Below are 21,940 nucleotides of genomic sequence, written 5' to 3' on the forward strand. Positions count from 1 at the left end.
ATATGGCCTCTGATTTATCTGGCCACCGATTAACTGTGAGAAAAACAACACTCCACCAAATGTGTATCCGTGTACGTGTGTGGTGGGCGGCGGTGGTTGGGGAGGACGTTAATATATTCATGAGAATGTATTCATGAAAAAATTATAATTGTGATCGCAAAAAAAACAACCTCTTTTCATGGCTTGGAGGATGAGTCAATAAAAAATATTTAAAAAACAGGCGAAATTGACAGGCGCCTGTTATATGGACAGCACTCGCAATAACAGATGGGGGGGCAGAGGGATGTACCGAGCTCTTGATTGATCACACCAAAGTGGGTGAGTGTTAAAATGTTACGCAACAGGCTTTTAAGAAAAAGAATCCTTTTGGTTTTTGCACTACTCCATCACGCCTGAGAGGAATTATTTAGTTCCATTTATTCTCAGGATGAAAAGACACTTTAACGCGTTGGGCCGTGTAACGTCGGACCTCTCGGCCCCTCTCGGGGTTAACTCTAGCCCCGCCCACTTGTAAGTGCCGCTTCAATATAAACGCGTACGACTCAACTAAAGGTTCGTACTTGGAGATGAGTTTGGACTTTATTTATTTATTATTTATTTTCTCCCGCCCGTCAGACTTCAGCTCCCTCGTCGTAGTGAGCATTAAGCAGCGAGTTGGACGAGACTCAGACGGAGATGAATGTCAGCCATTATCGCGGGTGGCCATTTGTGCTGGTATTTGACTCGCTAATGATCGTCTTCCAGGCAGGGTTCATCTCACACACACACACACACATTCAAACTCGGGGCTAATTTGTCCCTCACAGTCACAAATTCATTCCCTCCCAGTTTGACTTTTTAAAGCATCTTTTCAAACAATACCGCAAAACTTTTATAGTGGATCAAATTTGTTTCCTTCTTTTTTTTATAGATCCACGGGAGACCAAACATCATCTCGTTGTTTAAGTTAAAGTTAAATGTTCGGAGACCAACGACCCCTCATGAACCAACGAGATCTTCTTCTCTTCCCATGAAGTCATCACCACTGGCTCTGGGTTGCAGTCTGAACTTGAAGCTGCGTTCATTGGTTGTTTGGAAGAAGCCAACATTGTATCTCCTTGTGCATTGATTGAACGTTTTAACATCCAGCGGACACGAAACAACGTTAGTGGGCAGGAAACAACGTTAGCGGGCAGGAAACAACGTTAGCGGACACGAAACAACGTTAGCGGGCAGGAAACAACGTTAGCGGACACAAAACAACGTTAGCGGGCAGGAAACAACGTTAGCGGACACGAAACAACGTTAGCGGGCAGGAAACAACGTTAGCGGACACGAAACAACGTTAGCGGGCAGGAAACAACGTTAGTGGGCAGGAAACAACGTTAGCGGGCAGGAAAAAACGTTAGCGGACACAAAACAACATTAGCGGACACGAAACAACGTTAGCGGGCAGGAAACAACATTAGCGGACACGAAACAACGTTAGCGGGCAGGAAACAACATTAGCGGGCAGGAAACAACGGTAGCGGACAGGAAACAACGTTAGCGGACACGAAACAACATTAGCGGATACGAAACAACGTTAGCGGGCAGGAAACAACGTTAGCGGACAGGAAACAACGTTAGCGGACAGGAAACAACGTTAGTCGTAGGAAACAACGTTAGCAGGCAGGAAACAACGTTAGCAGGCAGGACACAACGTTAGCAGACACGAAACAACGTTTGCGGGCAGAAAACAACGTTAGTGGGTAGGAAACAACATTAGCGGGCAGGAAACAATGTTAGTGGGTAGTAAACAATGTTAGCTAGTCCAATATTCAACTCTGCGTCTCCAACAACTCCAAACATGTAGAAGCTCTTCAGCCACAACACATGCTGTCCATCAAATCCAGTATCTTTACATTTATTACACATTATAGGCTTATTTCCCACCACGTTGTCCCCATGTGACGGACGCGGTGATGTTTCGGCAAACTTCTTTGTCGGGGGTAAGAAAACGTTCACGGTTGGGCCGTAAAATAAGAACCTAAATGCAATATGTACGTAAACCATGTAACAGGAAAACACGTCATGGACGTCTCCTAAAAAACAACAATAACTCGACCACAACAGTCTCCTGGTTTTGCCAGAAAAGAGTTTGATGCACAAAGTAGATTACGGAAACTCCGCAGAATAAGTTCGGCCAACATTTTATTCACATTACATTTCATCTTCTCTCACAACGGCCGTTAATTTGTCTTTGGACGAATGAACGGTTATAACTTACCGAGTTGTTAAAGAAAACAGACGTCTCTCTCCATTGTAAATGCTTCAATAGCGACGATCTTCTTCTTCTACTCCTTTTATTGGCAGATTACAGTTGTGCCTACGGCGCCAACTTCTGACCAAACGATTTCATCCACTTCAAACCAGCTGATTCAAACGATTCTTTTATATCCGTTTCTTATTTTGCTCTCTTCAAACTCAGCGCCGACTAATTTTGGAAACGAAGACGGACGTTTTTCTTTTTTTAGGGCTGAGATGACAAAGAAAAAGGCAAAAGTTTTTAAAATATATTTTTATTTGTTTGACTTTATACTCATTCATATTCATTTGACTTTGAAAGGCAAAAAGTCGCCATGTTTCCATCATGAAGAAGATCCTGTGACTGCAGCAGAGCCACAAACTTCAATTCAAATCTTTCCCAATAAAAACAAAAGCCAGATGTTGGCGGCCGTTTGTGGGAAAAGGGGCTTTAGTGTGAAAACGGAAAAGTACTGTATATTAAAAACAAATCGAACAGCTGATCACAGCAACGTCTTTGGGGCGGCTGTAGCTCAGTGGGGTAAGAGGGCCGTCCTTCAACCGCAAGGTCGTGGGTTCGATCCCCGCTCTCCCCATTAGCTGCAAGTCGAAGTGTCCTTGAGCAAGGCACTGAACCCCCAGTTGCTTCCCGGGCGCTTCACCGCAGCCCACTGCTCCTTAATAACTAAGGATGGGTTAAATGCAGAGAACTAATTTCCCCTTGGGGATTAATAAAAGTGTATATTTATTTATTTATTTTCTTAATGACGGCAATAACACGACTTATAACGACGTCAGAGGCCCAAACACCGCTTCCAATAGTAAATCACCATGTCGCCATGTGTGCCCACCAAACACTGGTGGAGAGGATGGAGGGGGGGGGGGAGTTGGCAACTCTGTCAGAGCCCTTCAGTAAGGTCAGCTCGCTCGCCCCACTCCAAAAATCCCTGGGAGAAAAGAGAGAGAGAGAGGAGGGAGTACATTATACCTAATGATGCCTCGCCAAGAGTTGCTGAGTGTTGGGCATCGGGCAAGAGACGGGGGAGATATATGACCAAGAGAGAGAGAAAGAGAGGGATGGTGAACCCAAGTGTGAGTCCATGAACGACCGTCTGCACACACAACCACGCCAGAGACAGACTGAAAATGGCGTTTCTCTACGAATGTTTTTGCATCAAAAGTCGCTGCCAATATCTGTGGGAAAATATTCTCCGATTTTTCGATCGTGTCGGGTGGAAAAAAAACATGTCGCGGGTTTAGAAACACACATTTTCTCTGTTTTCAGCGCCACGGCCGCAGTAAAATGAGATGTGTTTTTTTAACATCCCCGAAAATATGTCTTCTTGATGTTCATTTTGTAAATTATGGTTCATTTAGTTGAATAACAGTTTATACGTCACCGTCTTATTCACCGATAGCTGTACTTACCACCACCATCTCGGGTCACGTCTGGTTCCCGAAAAAAAAAAACCAAGATGGCCAAACCCGAGGCTTCGGAAACCGAAGTCCACAATCACATTGGTGACACCACCGTGATGTCCCCGTAATGTCACAGTGACTACGTCCACTTCTTATATGCAGTCTATGGCAATGGTTCTCAACCTTTTTTGAGTTATGTAACCCCCCCCCTGTGAAATATTTTTTTCAACCTAGTCCCTCCTGACTAGTGCAAAGCATTGTGGGTTGAAAATAAATATGTAATATGCAGCATTTTGTATATAATATATAATATACATACAATTCAGTTTATGAACTTACATTTATATTTTATTGAATATTTATTAAATAACTTTTTTTAAAGGCTTTTTTAATGGATGCTCACTTTAAATATATTTAAAAACAAATCTCACGTACCCCCTAGAGGGCCTTCACGTACCCCCAGGGGTCCACATGCCACCATTTGAGAACCACTATGTCTATGGAACTGAGACCGCTCGGGTTTGCTTGGTTTTAGGCAAAGCACAACGCATTTCATGGTTCAAAGAAACCGTTGTTTCTGTTGGTAGGAAACAGGACGTCAACAGGAAGTAAGCAGGAAGGAAACAGGAAGTCAACAGAGAGTGAGCAGGAAGGAAGCAGGAAGTCAACGGGAAGTCAACAGGGAGTAAGCAGGAAGGAAACAGGAAGTAAAGCGCTGTCAGTTAGACAGTGAAGTATTTCACTCTGTAAAACCCATAGAGGACTTTGTCACTTCCACTTCAACTTATGACGTTTTTAGGTATGCACTGGAATTGATTGATGCTGTCAGTTTTTTAAGGAGGTCAGTCTTAAACACACACATACACACACACACTCTCTCTCTCTCTCTCTCTCTCTCTCTCTCTCTCAGCAGACCGAGAGCACCTCAGCAGCACAATTGAGATACATGAACAAATGTGAATATTTAATATTTTAAGTGTTGATATTAATTATTCATCAAACCGGCACTTTGCAAATGGATTAAATTAATTATGTTGATAGAATTAGACTGGATTTGGAGGTTAATATAATAATGTTTTTACTATATTTGCCGTAATGGATTCAGAGCCATCTCCTATTAATTGGATTGATGACAGTTCAAAGCCGCCGGGGTCATTTTCGCATCATGGAGGCTTTACATTAGTCACGCTGAAGTGTGTGCACGACTTTTAGAAGAGCAGATCCTTCTACCGGAGCCCAAAACTTGACACTGGGAACAAAAGGATGACACATAATAGAGAGTCGTAAGCACACAGCGTGAGACATACTGCAAATTCTCCTTCATTTGTCCTTTGTTAATGCCATAGATTAGGTTAACGCCGTTGTTTTATTACACAGTAAAACCAATTTAGTTTTTTTTTAAACTGTAATGCATCTCATAGAAACTGTTTAATTAGCTTTTTGATGGCAGTGAAGACGCAGTGAGACCTAAAACCAACAAAAGTGACACAAAGTCAAGTATGTAACCAAATATCACTGAACTTTGACAGATTCTTGTTGGTTCTGGCTCCATAAAGATGAGCAACCGCCATTGGGGTACGGCAGCAAATCAGCAAGACCGTAGGAAACAAGAGTACTGCACCCGACGGCTGTAGTTACGAGGAAAGAATTAAAGAAGTCTCTTAAAGAAGTCTCTTCAATAAGACTCTTAAAGGAGTCTCTTATAGAAGTCTCTTTAATAAGTCTCTTTAAGCAACTTCTTAAAGAAGACTCTTAGAGAAGTCTCTTATTGAAGACTCTTGAAGATGTCTCTTGAAGAAGTATCTAATAGAAGTCTCTATAGAAGTCTCTTAGAGAAGTCTCTTTAAGCGACTTCTTAAAAAAGACTCTTAAAGATGTCTCTTTCATAAGTCTCTTACAGGAGTCTCTTTAATAAGTCTCTGAAAGAAGTCTCTTTAATAAGTCTCTTCAAGAGACTCTTGAAGAAGTCTCTTTCATAAGTCTCTTAAAGGAGTCTCTTTAAAAAGTATCTTAAAGAAGACCTTTTGAGTCAGCTAACGTTAGCTAACTACGTTCAGAAGCAAATAGCGGCACGAACCTAATGAGTTAGCTAATGTTAGCTACCAATGCTAATGTCACTCTCAAACTAATCTCACGCCGTTAGCTGAAATTATCCCTTTGAGCTTCTTTTTTTTCTGCAATTATTTTTACAACGTTGATGCTTTGCTCAGGTACATTAATAAAATGCGCCAGAAGCTTCATTTGAACCACAACAAAAGTAAGAGAAGGACACAACTAACTGTTTAAAACTTCTTTTTTTAAACAATAGTGAAAGTCGGGCCCAGAGCGATCAAAAAGAAAGTAATTAAATATCAGTGGCATCAGGCTTCTGCATGTGTGATGTAAGAACTTAGCAACATCCTTCGAGCTGCTTCCTGCTGTGAGCCCCTGACCTGTGTGTGGGGGGGGGGGGGACAGCAACAGCCACAATATTAATTAGCCAATTAGACACCGCCCTTAACCCCGGCAACAGCTACATGTGTCACATATCTCCTGTCAAGGTCACTGGTATTGACCTTTGACCTCTCAGGACTGTGCAAAACTGACAATGAGCCGCACTGCTTAAGCGGACAATGTTTTAATTAATTATTTACGGATGTTTTACTTTATATTTTCAAGATTAGCAAATTGTTTATCAGATTTGAATTTATATATATATATATATATATATATATATATATATATATATACAGGACTGTCTCAGAAAATTAGAATATTGTGATGAAGTTCTTTATTTTCTGTAATGCAATTAAAAAAACAAAAATGTCATTTCATTACAAAAAATATTGCAAGCCTTTTATTCTGATTTATTGCTTATTAAGAAAACTCAAAATCCTATCTCTAAATATTAGAATATCATGAAAAGTATACTAGTAGGGTATTAAACAAATCACTTGAATTGTCTAATTAACAACACCTGCAAGGGTTTCCTGAGCCTTGACAAACACTCAGCTGTTATAAATCTTTTTTTTACTTGGTCTGAGGAAATATTAAAAAGATTTTAGAGTTTGTAATGAATAGAATGAATGACATTTTTAAAAATAAAGAACTTTATCAAAATATTCTAATTTTCTGAGACAGTCCTGTATTTTGTGATATTTGTACATCTCCCTCGCACCCTTTTTTATATGTTTAATAAACAACTTAAACTCTCGTTTTGTCAGACAGTTCTATTGGTTTAATTAAATAATGTAGTCGATATTGAATTCCGTCTCTGAAGGCTATTTATTAATCAAATTGTTCGATTCTTTTCTGCAAATTAATTTCTTAAAAAATCCAGAATGTTTTAAATATTAATAGTCTCCTTTAATATCTGCCTTTGAATTGGGCACATTTTAAAATGTAGCATATCAGCAGAAAGCACCAGCAATCAGCAGTTTAAATGCAAAGACACGAACCCCCCCCCCCCCCTGTGCCAACACACTCTTTCGTCGCCTTTTAAAAAAATCATATTATATTTCGCAGAAGCCTGCATATAGATTTTCCCTGCGTCTCATCAGACAGCCCCCCCCCCCCCTCTGCTCAGTATGGCCTCTCCTCTGACTGATATTGGCTCATCATACTTAATCTAGGGTGAAATTTCCTAGTCTGTGCTAAATGACTTGCAGCCTTCGCGAGAGAGGAGATATTTATTTTTCTCAGGGCTAATGACCTGTCCCCCGGACCCGCCCACTGATGGTTATTTACTAGGGCCCAGATGCTCGGGCTCAAAATGAGTGGTAATGTCAGCGGGCGCCATCCTTCATCGGGCCGCACCCTGATTGAATCCGAGTGATCCCATTGACATTGACTCTGTGACTTTTTAAGGCCATTATCTTCCACCGCCCACGATGATCACCTCATCATCGCCTCCGAGCTGACAGCTGATTAGCAACAAATTACTGACAGGAGAAGCCTCTGACACCCCAGGGTGCAAGAGGTTGGAGGGAGTCTGTCTGTCTGTGTGTGTGTGTGTGTGTGTGTGTGGATGTGAAAGAGGTGGAGGTGGATGGGTGGGAGTGGGGGATGGGGATGGAGGGGTGGGAGTCAGACACCCCACATGCACTCAGAGTAATAGCCGTGTCGATGATGCAGCGGTGCCCTCGCCGCTGAGCTCATGGTAATGTAATAAATGTGGAGAGGGAACACAAAAATAAAATAAAACACCACCAGCAGGGCTCGTACGGTTCATCTTTCCTGCAATGAGTTCACAAGCAGCTGCTTCCTCATTGGTGGATGAGGATGAGGAGGCACACGTCTTTTCTGGGGATTCCTGTTTGGAGCGACTCCTCTGGTTGTATAGAAGTCTATGTGTTAAAGCTGCATTCTCTCTCCTGACCACCAGGGGGTGACTCCTCTGATTGTATAGAAGTATTATTCTGACTCAATGCCTGAAAGGATCCTGAAGAAAAGATAGAAAGAAGCCGGTCTCAGAGCTCCTCTCCTCCTGGAGGAGCATCTGTCTGGGCCTCCGGCCCTGGAGTACCTGGACAAGATGGCAGTTGACGAGGAGGAAGATGCCAACAGGATCCATTTTTTATGTTTGGGGGGCAATTTAAAGCCGCTTAAGTTGTATCTACGTATAGGTCCCAGTGTGCCGGGGAGATATGGATGGAGGGAGGGAGGGGGGGGGGGGGGAATGTTCTGGGTCAGGGACCTCGGTGGAGTTGACGGCTGACCTCGGCACCGCGAGTCAGAAAGTCCCAGATGTGTCAAGAAAGAAAGGAATAAAATGGTCTCTGCTCGCGTCTCCATCGGAAGGATGAGTGGGAAAAGCACTTTTCCTGCGATGGCGTGGGCCAGAACATCCCCACCGGTGGACCACCGTGACGGGTTCAGGGCTGTGAGAGACTCTGGATGTTTCACCTGGAGGCAAACCAGCTGGTCATTGTGTGGGAAGGCAGCGATGAGTCATGTGTGTTAGAAAAACACTCGTTTTAGGACTAGAGAAACACTATTTCCTCTTTGGATTCGAATTATTGTTGTTGTTTTGTTGTTGTTTAGAGAGTATATATCCTCTGAGGCAAAGACTGTATTTCAGCCCTGTGTGCTGCAGCCAGAAAGGTGGGTTTGAACTACCGGTGCTGTGGATCATACTAATTTTTTTTCTTTTTCTAGCTAACATTGGGCCTATAGCCACCTTGGGTTATAGCCAAGTTGGGCTATACCCATGTTGGGTTATAAACACGTTGGGTTATAGCCATGTTGGGTTATAACCATGTTGGGTTATAAACATGTTGGGTTATAGCCATGTTGGGTTATAAACACGTTGGGTTATAGCCATGTTGGGTTATAAACATGTTGGGTTATAATCACGTTGGGTTATAAACACGTTGGGTTATAGCCATGTTGGGTTATAAACATGTTGGGTTATAAACACGTTGGGTTATAGCCATGTTGGGTTATAAACATGTTGGGTTATAGCCATGTTGGGTTATAACCATGTTGGGTTATAAACACGTTGGGCTATAACCATGTTGGGTTATAAACATGTTGGGTTATAAACACGTTGGGTTATAACCATGTTAGGTTATAAACATGTTGGGTTATAGCCATGTTGGGTTATAACCATGTTGGGTTATAAACACGTTGGGCTATAACCATGTTGGGTTATAACCATGTTGGGTTATAGCCATGTTGGGTTATAACCATGTTGGGTTATAAACACGTTGGGTTATAACCATGTTGGGTTATAAACATGTTGGGCTATAACCATGTTGGGTTATAAACATGTTGGGTTATAGCCATGTTGGGTTATAGCCATGTTGGGTTATAACCATGTTGGGTTATAAACACGTTGGGCTATAACCATGTTGGGTTATAAATATGTTGGGTTATAGCCATGTTGGGCTATAACCATGTTGGGTTATAAACACGTTGGGCTATAACCATGTTGGGTTATAAGATAAGATAAGATAAGATATATACTTTATTAATCCCGAAGGGGAAATTAGTTCTCTGCATTTAACCCATCCTTAGTTATTAGTGAGCAGGGCCGGCAAAAGAAGCCACTGGAAACTGAGGTTCAGGGTGCTCACTAAGGACACTGACCTTAATGGGAGAGCGATCGAACCACACCCTTGGGGTTGCAGGGGACCCCTCTTACCCCACACCCCTAGCCAGCCACATAAACATGTTGGGTTATAAACACGTTGGGTTATAACCATGTTAGGTTATAAACATGTTGGGTTATAGCCATGTTGGGTTATAACCATGTTGGGTTATAAACACGTTGGGCTATAACCATGTTGGGTTATAACCATGTTGGGTTATAGCCATGTTGGGTTATAACCATGTTGGGTTATAAACACGTTGGGTTATAACCATGTTGGGTTATAAACATGTTGGGCTATAACCATGTTGGGTTATAAACATGTTGGGTTATAGCCATGTTGGGTTATAGCCATGTTGGGTTATAACCATGTTGGGTTATAAACACGTTGGGCTATAACCATGTTGGGTTATAAATATGTTGGGTTATAGCCATGTTGGGCTATAACCATGTTGGGTTATAAATATGTTGGGTTATAGCCATGTTGGGTTATAACCATGTTGGGTTATAAACACGTTGGGTTATAACCATGTTGGGTTATATTATAAAGACGTTGGGCTATAACCACATTATATTATTACGTCTGAATCAAAATGTGACAGTAAATGTTCCACATCATCCTCATCCGCGGTATCACAGTGTCTCTCTGTTTGTCTGTGGGTCAGCGGGTCCAGGGTTGGGGGTCCTTGGGGCCCAAGCTCAGACCCGGTCTCCGGCCCCTGAGAACACCAGTTTAAGATGGCCATGAAGCCCCGCTCCTCCTGGTGGATCTGTCACTTAGCCCGGCTGATTCTCCCCTCTATGTCTGCCTGTCAGGATGGCAAATGACAGTGGCGGGGCCACCAGGGTGGGGGGTGAATCACCATTTGCTGGAACAACGCCCCCCCCCCCCCTCACAATGCCACCAGTTGTATTTTAAGACCCTGTCTCACGGCTGTCAAGCCAACAACCAACAAAGCAAACATCAAAAGCATTCGCTACAATGAAAACACAAGTGAGGGTTGGGGGGGGGGGGCGGCCCTCTTGTAAAGTGACTTGAAGCCTCCACGTCGTTCTCCTCATCTTTCATGGCCGCGTTCTCCTGCTGACATACAAAAACGTCCAGGAGAAAGAGAAAAGTTTTATGGTGTGGAAAAAAAAGAGCCTCCATTAGGAATGGAAGTTATGGGGGGAGGGGGGGGGGGGTGCAGAAATTACACTAACACAAAGCCTTCTGATATTTGAGTGACAGGCTCTCTTGTCACTATTCACGAAATACTTCTTTAATACACACAATGCATTGAAAGTCGGTTTTTGACTTAGTGCTTAGCAACTTAGCAATTATCGCTTAGCGACTGAGCTAACTGTCAATAAAGTGGTTAAAATAAATGTAAAAATGTATTACAGCTAACCGTAATGAAGTTTATAACAGCTAACCGCATCTAAAGTGAAAAGATTTTTTTTAATTAAAAGTATAATAATAAAAGTATAGAAATACTCTAATACAAGCACTTAAAATGTAAAAAATCATCAAAAAATATACTTTAAAAGTAAAAAGTACTGATAAGGCTCAATATCGACTGTCAATATTTAATATAATTATGAAAATCAGCAGCACATCAGCGCTTTATGTTTACTAATCAAAAAGCAACGAGGACGTGAAACATAAACATCTTTCACCCCAAAAATATCTCCACCGTGAAGTCAACCTGGTTCTCACAGAGATAGAGGTTCACACACACACACACACACACACACACCACCCCCACAGAGTTGAATGCATTATGTCCAGACTGACACGTAAAGAGGCCCTAGATTAACTGCCCCCCCCCCCCCATATCCTCCTCCAGACTCTTTTTTTTATCCCCTCCATTCCAGGGGCCACGTCTCATTTACATAAACAGATAATCCTTGATAAGAATTTCCATTAGACAAAGGTGAAATGGATCAATTTCCTTCCGCCAAGATAAATCTCACGTTTTCTTTTTAAACACCCGACAGGGTCATTACATCTTCAGGAATAATGTTTTTTTTTTTTTTTGAAGTCCGCCCGATAGCGGGACCGTTTCCCCGCTTTCCAATTACCTTAAAGAAAAGCTTATTCTGTGGACAATAAAGCACATTACGCCACAATATGATACAGTCCATAAAGATCGGCGTGTTTGATGAGAGGTTAGCGAACAGCTCAGCATATTTCGGAGGGGGGGGTGACGCGACCCCGCGGTTATCGCTGACACCTCGCTGTGCTCGCCATGCAAATGTCCCATTACGCCCAGTCCAAATAGATTAACAGGCCTGCTCGGAAATAAACAGTTTTTTCCTGTATTTCACCCCCCTCTCTCTCTCTCTGTGTGAAGGAGGGATGGGTGGGTTGAAGGGGGGGGGGGGTGAGGTGGATTGACAGGACGACAAGGAGGTGATGCCAGCGGTCTGGGGGCAGAGAGGGAACGGGAAATCTCATTAGTTTGCTTCCAACCCCAATTCGCCGCTCTGCATTTGACCTTGAGACATCCTTCCCCCCCACCCCCTCCATGCCCCGCCCACTCCCCCCCCACACCCTCCAACCATCTCCACATCATCCCCTCCCTCTCATCTCCGGTTGTAGGTGAATCAAGCTGTAATATTTTGGCGTGAGACAAAACAATAAACTACTTCCGTATTCCGATGTTTTTAGGACGTATCGCAAATAACTTTCCTGATCGCGGTGGAGTGGTGTGGTTTTGGGTTAATATAAACGCGGGAGTTCACAAAGGAAACCGCCGTTCGGGTCCCGCGTATATATATGCGTTTGTGTCCCGCGGGCCAGCGTACGGACCAATCGGGGCGTCCCGTGAGGAGCTACGGGGCAGGAAGGGGCGTGGCTTTCTGTAATCGGTCATGTGACCTTAGCCGACTTTATTTACTGAAAGAATCACAAAAGGCGAGGTTCGAAACATTCTCACTGCACCGGCAGACATTTTTTTAATTTATTTTTGTATTTTAAATAAGACCATTTTAAATATGACAATGGGAGCTCATGTTTAATAATATATAGTGTATATATATATGTGCTGTTAACATCTTGACAGGCGAGAGAAGAAAGAGATAGTTCTGGGATAAACTGCTCTCAAGCAGTGAAGGAGCCTTCATGAAAAAGGTCAAACACAAGATAACATCCTCATGAGGACATTTTATGCATTGAAATATGTATTTTTATGGCTACATGTATGTACGTATATACTATGATAAGTAGGTCCCATTATAAGTATATTTATTGTTGTGTTGGAATGTGGGATGATGTGGTCGTCTGTCTCCATCCTGTTGGCCTGACCTGTAAAACAATGTGTAGTCACAATATTGAGACACAACTACATCAAACTACATCAAACTACAACACAATTAGGTATTTGAAGTATTTATGATGTATTTAGTAGAATTGAGTGAAAGAAGTTCACATTGTTTGGTGATAAAAACAAAATCAAAGTCTGACTACGACTGCGTACGTGTGCGGGCACGCGCGTGTGTGTATGTGTGTGCGTGTGTGTGCATGTGTGCATGTGTGTGTGCATGTGTGTGTGTGCATGTGTGTGTGTTATAATGCTGTATGCAGCCAGAGAGCCTGAAAGAGATCCAAACGTGACCACTCCTGCGGTGACAGGTTGAGGGCTAACCTCCCCCTTTCTCTCTCTCTCCCTCTCCCTCTCTCCCTCCTTCTCTCCCTCCCTCTCTCCCTCCGTCACACGGAGAAAGAACAACCCTTCTGCTGTGAACAAGGTGTCTGGAAAGCCCTCCAAATCTCTCCGAGGTCTTCACGTTGAATAAAGAAGCTGCACATGTGATTTCATTTATTGATGTTCCCTCTCTCGCGCCTGCAGAGATGAGAGAGGAAACAAAAGAAAATCAGCTGCAGAGATCCCCCCCCCCCCTCCCCTCCATCGAACGCCAGCAGACATGAAACCCATTATCTTGATGGGATCAGGCAGCATCCATCTTAATACTGGATTGCATATGATGACATGATGATCCTCTGAGCGGCGGCCACCAGCTTTTTGGAGGAGAATCCCGGGAGAGGAATCTTTCCTTTCAAGAAAAGATAAAAGATTGTTGTCGGCTTGTATCTCAATCTGCTTTAATCCCAACTGTGAGTTTTTTTTTTTTAAATCAAAACGAGCTCCTCCTGCTCCGGTCACATCCGTCCCCGCATCCACTTCCTTCATGGTCCGCGCAGCATCCTGTCGCTTCCTTAATCATAACTTCAATTATTGCCCCGATCTAATGCACTAACTCTCAATAAATCACACCGGCTTTCAAACAGCCCCCCAATTGGTGTGTTATTTATTATTGGCCTCATGCAGGAGCCACTATTTGAGTGTGTGTGTGGGGGGGGGGGGGACCAGATACCATAGCGCCACCTGTTGCCTGCAGGAGGAAGTCAAGGTGTTTTTGTTCGTGTTCTTTTCTGATTCATTGCTCTGCAGCTGTGAGTCTTTTGTTGCGGCCGCACAGTGGAAACAACAACTGTGTGTGTTTGTGTGTGTGTGTGTGTGTGTGTGTGTGTGTGTGTGTGTGTGTGTGTGTGTGTGTGTGATTTACACCCTGTAGACTGTAAGTCACCTTCTGCACATTCACACGCGTAGTCATGTGGTTTTAATTTGCTTTTTTAAAAAGGGGCAAAATAATGAAAAATCGTGACGTCATAAATGCTAAATCATTCTCTTTAGATAATAAAATAAAATAAGGTGTGCACAAAAATAGTGTCAAGAATTATCTGAATTTGGAGAAATAAATAAAAAGAAATGCAATTATTTTTTCTGTAAAATAAATAGACAAAGACGTGTTTATGATTCCTTTAATTTTTGCACGGACAAATATTTAAAATACAATGTTTTATTTTTTATTAATTTGTGCAAAATTGTTAATAGGCTACCACCTCCCTCCTTTTTTATTTTTAAACATAGTAAATATTTTTGTAATGATTTCCTCTATTATGCATCCAATCAGAGGAAGAACTTAGTGAAATGTGCAGATTAATATGAGATCTTAATTCATAATAATATCGATGGTTGTGGCCACCATGCTGTGCAGGTCCTCACAGGCAGGTGAGGATCCACCGGTGGACCAGCGGCTCCTCTGCGGCCTTCTGCTGCTCTGCTGCGGGGGCAGAGCGACCTCTACATGACGCAAAGGGAACTGCAGCCACACACAAATAAGAAAACACATCGAGTGACTTCCAACTCAAATTCGACTGCTGGGAACTTTTATTTTGTAGTAACTGCAGACTCAACATCCAAAGAACTCTTTAATGGACGTCTCTCCTTTGAAGAGAATCCATCAATTGGATTTTAATTCCCACTTATAGATTTTTACGCAACGATTACCATCCGAGTGATATCCAAATGAATTTCCATCTTCAGCGGATTCAGTGGTGAATAAAATTTAATCACTGAGTAGTTTCTAGTTAATGTCTCTCTATCGTCTGAGTAAACGGCTCCAGAATAAAACACTTTTATTTTCTGTTTCAGGCCGACACCTGAAGGTCGTTCAATGAGGATCTTTGAATTCTGTTCAGAAAATGTTCTTTGTTTGTGCATCTAAGTAGGATTTTATTTTTAAATAACTTTCTTTCAGGGTCGTAGCCGTGGGATTTTAGAAATACTTCCTGCCACCAAAAACACATTTGTAATTTTGTGACAATATTTTTTGGCATTATCATCGGATGTCTATCCCGCAGTGCTGTCAGTGAGACTTCAGGTTGAATGTGATACCTGTAAACATGTACAAATATAATATAAATTTCATATTGATGGTTTCATTTTGTTTACGGTAACTCAACTTGTTTACAGAAAATTACCAAAAGCTTTCTAGAAATTGCAGTACTTTACCGGCAGCTAGTTCATCTCTACGCTATCGGAGAAACACAATCACTTATTTTAATGAACATTAAACGGTAATTTGTGAGCGGAAAACAGTGAATTAATGTAAAAAAATAATCCCTTGACTGCTTTCATGTTCTTTATTTTGAAGAGCTGAAAATTTAATTGTGATTTTTGGTATCCTCTGTATTTTGGGATCAGCGACATGCATTGATCTCCACAGCATCTTAAGGATAATACAGTCAAAGTTTCCCTCTAACTTTATATCAAAGTGTCTCATAAACTCCTGAGAAAGAAAGATGTCCATTTTTAACTTAACTTAAACATGATATGTTTTCTATCTTCTCTGTTTACTTATTTTATTGCACCATCTTATTCTGTGTATTTTACTTTACTCTTTTAATTGTGTGTATGTTATGGCCCCTTTTATAGCCAATTTGTTTTAATTGACAGCTGTACTGCACTTTGTGTCTGTGATAAGTGCAAAATATAAATAAACTTTACGAACTAAATGGGTAAAAACTATATTAAAGTTGACAAAATGTTGTGAAAACGGAGACGACCCGGTCATTTATACGTTCATCGCGATCTAAAAGAACCTCAAATGTCGCTTGATCCTGCGACTCCGCCCCCAACCTGAAACAAGTTTGTTATAAAAGGTTTGAAAAGATAGATGAGTACAAGTAACACACACACACACAATAAGCTTTTGAAAAATAACACAATTACATTATTTCGTTAATCTAAATCTTCTAAACCAATCTGCGGCCCGTGTCGCCCTGAAGAGGACGACGGCATCGTCTGCATACGCTCGAGTGTTAGACGGTTTACGTTGTGTTGCTTCACGATAACACAAAGTACAACACAAAGTAGGAGCGGGCCTGTTTTCTGTGTCGGGGTGCTTATGATTTCTGATCCATTGGAGGATTAGAAAAACGTTTTTTTTGTGTGTGTCCAGCTACAAAAAGTGCAGCAGTTATGAATTAATCTTACTCGGCAGATAAACGTCCTAAAACCAACCTCCGGCCCCGTAATCTACGTCGGGGAAATTGCTTTCGCTTTTTATTTTTTGGGGAATTACAAGATCTTGCAAAAAAACAGATGTATCTTCAAAACAAAAAAAGGCGAGTGCTTTTCAATATTGTTGATGAAACAAAACAAAAAGACAACGTTTCATTCCCAGATGCTACAGGCAGAGATTCATTAGTTTTGGCCTCACTATGTTTTATTGTTTTGAGAAATTATGTGGAAAGCAGATATTAATTATTACCTATAGACAAACAAACAAATAAAGATATTCGGAAACAATGGTGGTCAGACATAAAAACATGAAGCATTGGCTTCACTTTTCAAAACCAGCGTTTTCCACCTTTTGTGGACACAGGAAGTGTGACCAGAGTTTCTCTTGGAGGAAGCATCTAGTGGCCACCAGAGGAAGTGCAGCTTACAGCGCTTAATACGTCGGGTTCACCTCTTGCGTAATGTTTTTTAAAAAGGTCAGAAAGGGTTCATATGAGCCAATCACCGACAATCAAACCAAAACGTGGACCATCCATGATGGAGGACACGCCTCTCACACGCACTGTGGACTCTCATGACGTAGGTTCTGTTCATGAGGACGCCCCCCTCCCCCTACCCTTCTCAATCTTCGCCTTTGAATTCTGTCAGACTTAATGCAGAGGAGTGTTCCTCGCCGTAATCGTGCGGTCCGACGGCGTCTAATGGAACGTGAAATTAAAGCGCTCCTGCTTCAAAGTGGTTTTCTGTAGCGCTCGTATGCAGAGGCGCTGCGAGCGCTCCGCGTTACGGGCGATGTCTCCCTTCACGACGCGGCGCGTCCTGTACGGCGCAATGTGCAGTAAAAGCTGCGCCGCATTATACGTCTTCATCGAGGGCGCCTCGAACCGCCTCTCCTTTCCCAACAAGGCGCCGATTGAGCGGTTTCGAATAGAGGCAGACAGCCCCCCCCCCTCCACCCCCCTTGGGGCCACCGATGTCCTTTGGGATTGTCTGGGTCACCGCCGAACGCTGCGCCGCATTTGATGCGCTTCAAAATGGTGGAATGCAGTGGATCACTACATTGAGTCCACCTCTGGTTCTTTATTTTTAAAACGTTAGCCCCCCCCCCCCGGCGTGCCAAAGACCAGACAGGCCCTTTGCGTGAGCTGACGCAGCCTCGCGTCCGGCTGGTCTCATCGGCTTTATTTATAGTCGGCGCTACGAGACTATGGAGGACTTAAAATGACAAGTATAAATAAATAAATAAATGAATGCATGAATAAATACAAGAATAAATAAATAAATTAAATAAAAATAAATAAACTTAAATAAATGTATAAATAAATACAGGAATGAATAAATATAAGTTATAAATCAACAAGACATCTTTAAATAAATATTTCTGCATTTCTCTTCATTTTATGTATTTCTTCATTTATTTATTTATTTATGTGTCCACACGTATTTCTTCATTTATTTGCCTGGCACATGACGGAAGTTACTCATATTCAAATGGAGCTGGGCGGTTGAACTCTGCTGTCAAGCAATTGGTCTGGTTTATGGTCTTTCTGACTCTAATTACTCATGTTTACAATTAGTTTTTCTGGTCAAATTGACGTAACTTTAGTAAATAATAAACTCGAACGTCTAAGTTAGAGCCTCAAAACCCTATTATATCTCATGTTTTAGCTGGAGCTAACGTCAGAGCCAGCGGAGCTTTCAAAAGTCCTGCTGAATCAGGCTTCTCTCGGCAGCCACAGCGCGCGAGCGCCGCCCGGCGCCAGCTCAGAGGTCCTGCAAGAGGAGGACCTCAAATCTCCGCATATCTATTATTATTAATCGATAAACCGACCACAGATTTGATGCTTAAACTACCAACTTCTCGGCTGAAAACATCCTTAAATTACATTCCGTGACTCAACAACAGTAGTATTTAGAATGTACAGACAAGAATGCATAATAAACGCTGTTCGTCTACAGATCCAAGTGCTAGGGATCGATTGCTTCTGTCTTGCTCCTGACTTGACCAATCCTGTTCAACAATGAGGTTCGGACCGCCCAGCTCATTTGAATATACGGACACGTAAATGTCACACATAAATAAATGAAGAAATACGTGTGGACACATAAATAGAGATATAAATAAATGAAGAAATACAGAAATGTAGAAATACATTTATTTAATGATGTCCTGTTGAGTTATAACTTATATTTATTAATTTCTGTATTTATTTCTGTATTTATACATTTATTCTTGTATTTATTTATTTATTTATAAATTTATTTAAGCATTTATTTATTCATTCTTGTATTTATTCATGCATTCATTCATTTATTTATTTATTTATACTTAAGTCATTTTGAGTCCTCCATACGAGACATCTGCTGGAGACGAGACGCCGTCCTCTGCGTCCGCTCAGCGCCACAGAGGGAGCTTGTCAACGCCGGTTTTCTTTCTTTTCTTTCCGAGAAGGGCAAAGTGTTTGTGAGGACCCCGGTTGGAGGAGTGGGGGGGGGGACACGTGTCCCCTCCGATCGGCGTCTCCTTGGTTCTGATTAACGCGACCGGAAGACAGAGGGAGGCGTCACAGTTCATCGCGTCAGTCGATGTTTACTCGATCTGAGAGATGTTTGTTTGTTTGGTGTCTTCGGGATGCAGCTCGAAAGTCGACTGATGCGGCCTCGCCTCCTCCTCCTCCTCCTCCTCGTGTAAGGGGGGAGGGGGTCGAGTGTGAAAATACTGTGTTCACATGTTCCTGAATAGAACCCGACCCGAGGAATGGCCGACACAATCCCAGACAATCTCAATCAGGACACTTTAGGGGCGGGGCTTACTGTGATTGACGGGTCGCTGAAACGTATACGGGGTCTCTACGTCCTTCCTCCACGGTCCACATATGGTCACTTCCGTTAGCCGTTCCTAACCCTTAAAATAGGCCATGAACAGAGACATATATCTGTTAGAACTTTACTCATCATCGTAGTATTTTAAGTTTCCATTAAGGTCATGAACTGTACTTTGAAGTAATTTAAATTAAATATAAGAGCAGCCGACACACGGTTGGTTTAGTAGTGTTATTATTTTGATTAATAATATTGTTCTTGCATCGTAAACCGGTTGAAAACGACACATTTAGTTCTCGTGTACTGAGTTGTAAAACGGGTGTTTTTTTTCTTTCTTCTAAGCGATTACAAATTTCGGGGCGTAGAAAGTAGAAGCGGAGCACACGTTGTATTTAAGCCTCGCTCGTCTCCCACGCTGCCAACTCGTTAGCCTACGGAATCAATTAATAACCGAGTGCAGCAGCAGGAGGGTTGTTCTCGTCGTTTTGCCTCCACGAGTCACGAGTCACGATATCTTAAAGTTGGCAGCTCGCCGCACACGAGCTGAGAGGTGCATTAGAAGTGATAATGGAGAACGCACTGCAGTACGAGAACAGGGGGGGGGGGGCAATTAAAGAGGGGTGTCAACAGCAGAGTGCTACTTCCTCTCCTGAGGGAATCCTCCAGCATCTCTCACACCTGAGAGAGAGAGAGAGAGAGAGAGAGAGAGAGAGAGAGATTGTCTAGGTGTCTTTATTTTCCATTCATTTCAGGTTACAGTTATACTGTTCATCAAAAAATTACAAAACTAAATAATGCAAATACAAATAAACAAACAACAAGAAAACGTTAGTAAGGAAACAACAACTCATAAGTTCAAAAACAGAGCGTCTCCTCTAACTGAACACAGGACGTCCTTTAGCGCCCAAAATGTCACAAACAGTTCTGTTTTATTTGTTAGTCTGTAAAAACCAAACTCCACCCTGAGCCGAGCGGTCAGGAGCCCCGTCAGCATCAGACTTGCGTCTTCTGACCCTGCACCTCTGACGCGGTTTTTCCTGGATTTCCATATTGCCAGTTTGGCCAGTCCTGAGAGGAAATTGATTAGTGTGTGCACATTTTTGTTTTTTTGGGAATAGTTCGGACCATAAATAAAAAGGCGAAAAGAGAAAAGTTCCCCTAAGCCCTGATACCATGCCTGCAGGCGACTGAAAAGTCTGACCAGTCTGGAGCACTCCACAAACAAGTGGTGGATAGTTTCTGTCTGAGAGCAGAAAGGACAGCCGTCTCCTGAGCCCGGATCCAGGTGCACCAGATACCGGTTCGTAGCTATGGCCCCATGTACAATCCTCCACTGGAGGTCTCCTGTCCTTTTATCTACAGGGGGTTTGTACAGGGACCGCCAACTGCCCCCCGGGGAGGATCCCCTGCCAAAAAAACCTGTCCACTTCGACACCCTCACACCCTCCAGAGAACGCAGGTTAGAAACCTTCACAGAGATCTGGTACACTGCTTTCCTCCCTAGAGACTCAAACTCCCCCAACTGGGGTGTCTTCAGGGACAGCAAGATGTCCTCCTCCTCCTTCCACTGTCCAACCGCAGGACAGACCACCAGAGGTGGGAAGACATACTCACACTCATCATCCCATTGGTTGAATATAGTGGGGTCCTCAACAAATGCTCTAAGGGCTTCTGGTAGAGAAGCACAGACCTCCTCCACCAGCCTGAGCAGCAGCCCGCTGGACCGGATTCTGCTCAGCTCCGCAAGCTGAGGGATGGAGGTCTTCATGAGATGACCCAGCTTCACACAGCCGGCCTCTCTCAGTCTAGATCTCAGGCTGACCGACGTCAGGGCTTGGGATGAGATGTAGCTGCTCCCAAACAGTGGCTCCTCAAAGAGCCACATCCCTGGTGTCATCACAGCTCTCCTGTGGACTGTAAAAACCTGCCATGCCTGTAAGACAGACTGGTAGAATGGGGTCAGGCCAGTTAAATCCACTGACTGGGGCTGAAGTAGGAACAGGTGTTTATCATACCCTAAACGTCCAGCCTTTCTCAGCAGCACACAGGCAGCATCGGTCCATGGTAGGCCAAAGCTGTACAGTAGCCTCTGAGCCGTCTGCAATCTGAAAGCTCTGATGCGCGATGCAATGTCCACAAGGCCCTGTCCTCCTTCCTGGACCGGCAGGTACAGCACCGCAGCTCTCAGCCAGTGAAGTCCGGACCAGAAGAAATCCACAACTGCCTTTTGGATCCTTTCGATCAGGGCCTGTGGTGGAGGAAGAACTACAAATCGGTGCCAAAGGGTCGAGGCAACCAAGTTATTAATGATTAGGACCCTCCCCCTGTACGAGAGCTGCGGTAGCAGCCATTTCCATTTCGACAGTCTAGTACAGACTCTCTCCATAGCACCCTCCCAGTTCTGTGTTTGAAACTCCTCTGTTCCCAAAAAAACACCTAAAACCTTCAAGCCCTGCCTTCCCCAGCTGAGGTTGCCTGGTAGCTTTGGTGTTTCCTTGCCTACCCACTGCCC

This window comes from Pseudoliparis swirei, chromosome 7 (genome assembly GCF_029220125.1).
Source record: "Pseudoliparis swirei isolate HS2019 ecotype Mariana Trench chromosome 7, NWPU_hadal_v1, whole genome shotgun sequence".
NCBI lineage: Eukaryota > Metazoa > Chordata > Actinopteri > Perciformes > Liparidae > Pseudoliparis > Pseudoliparis swirei.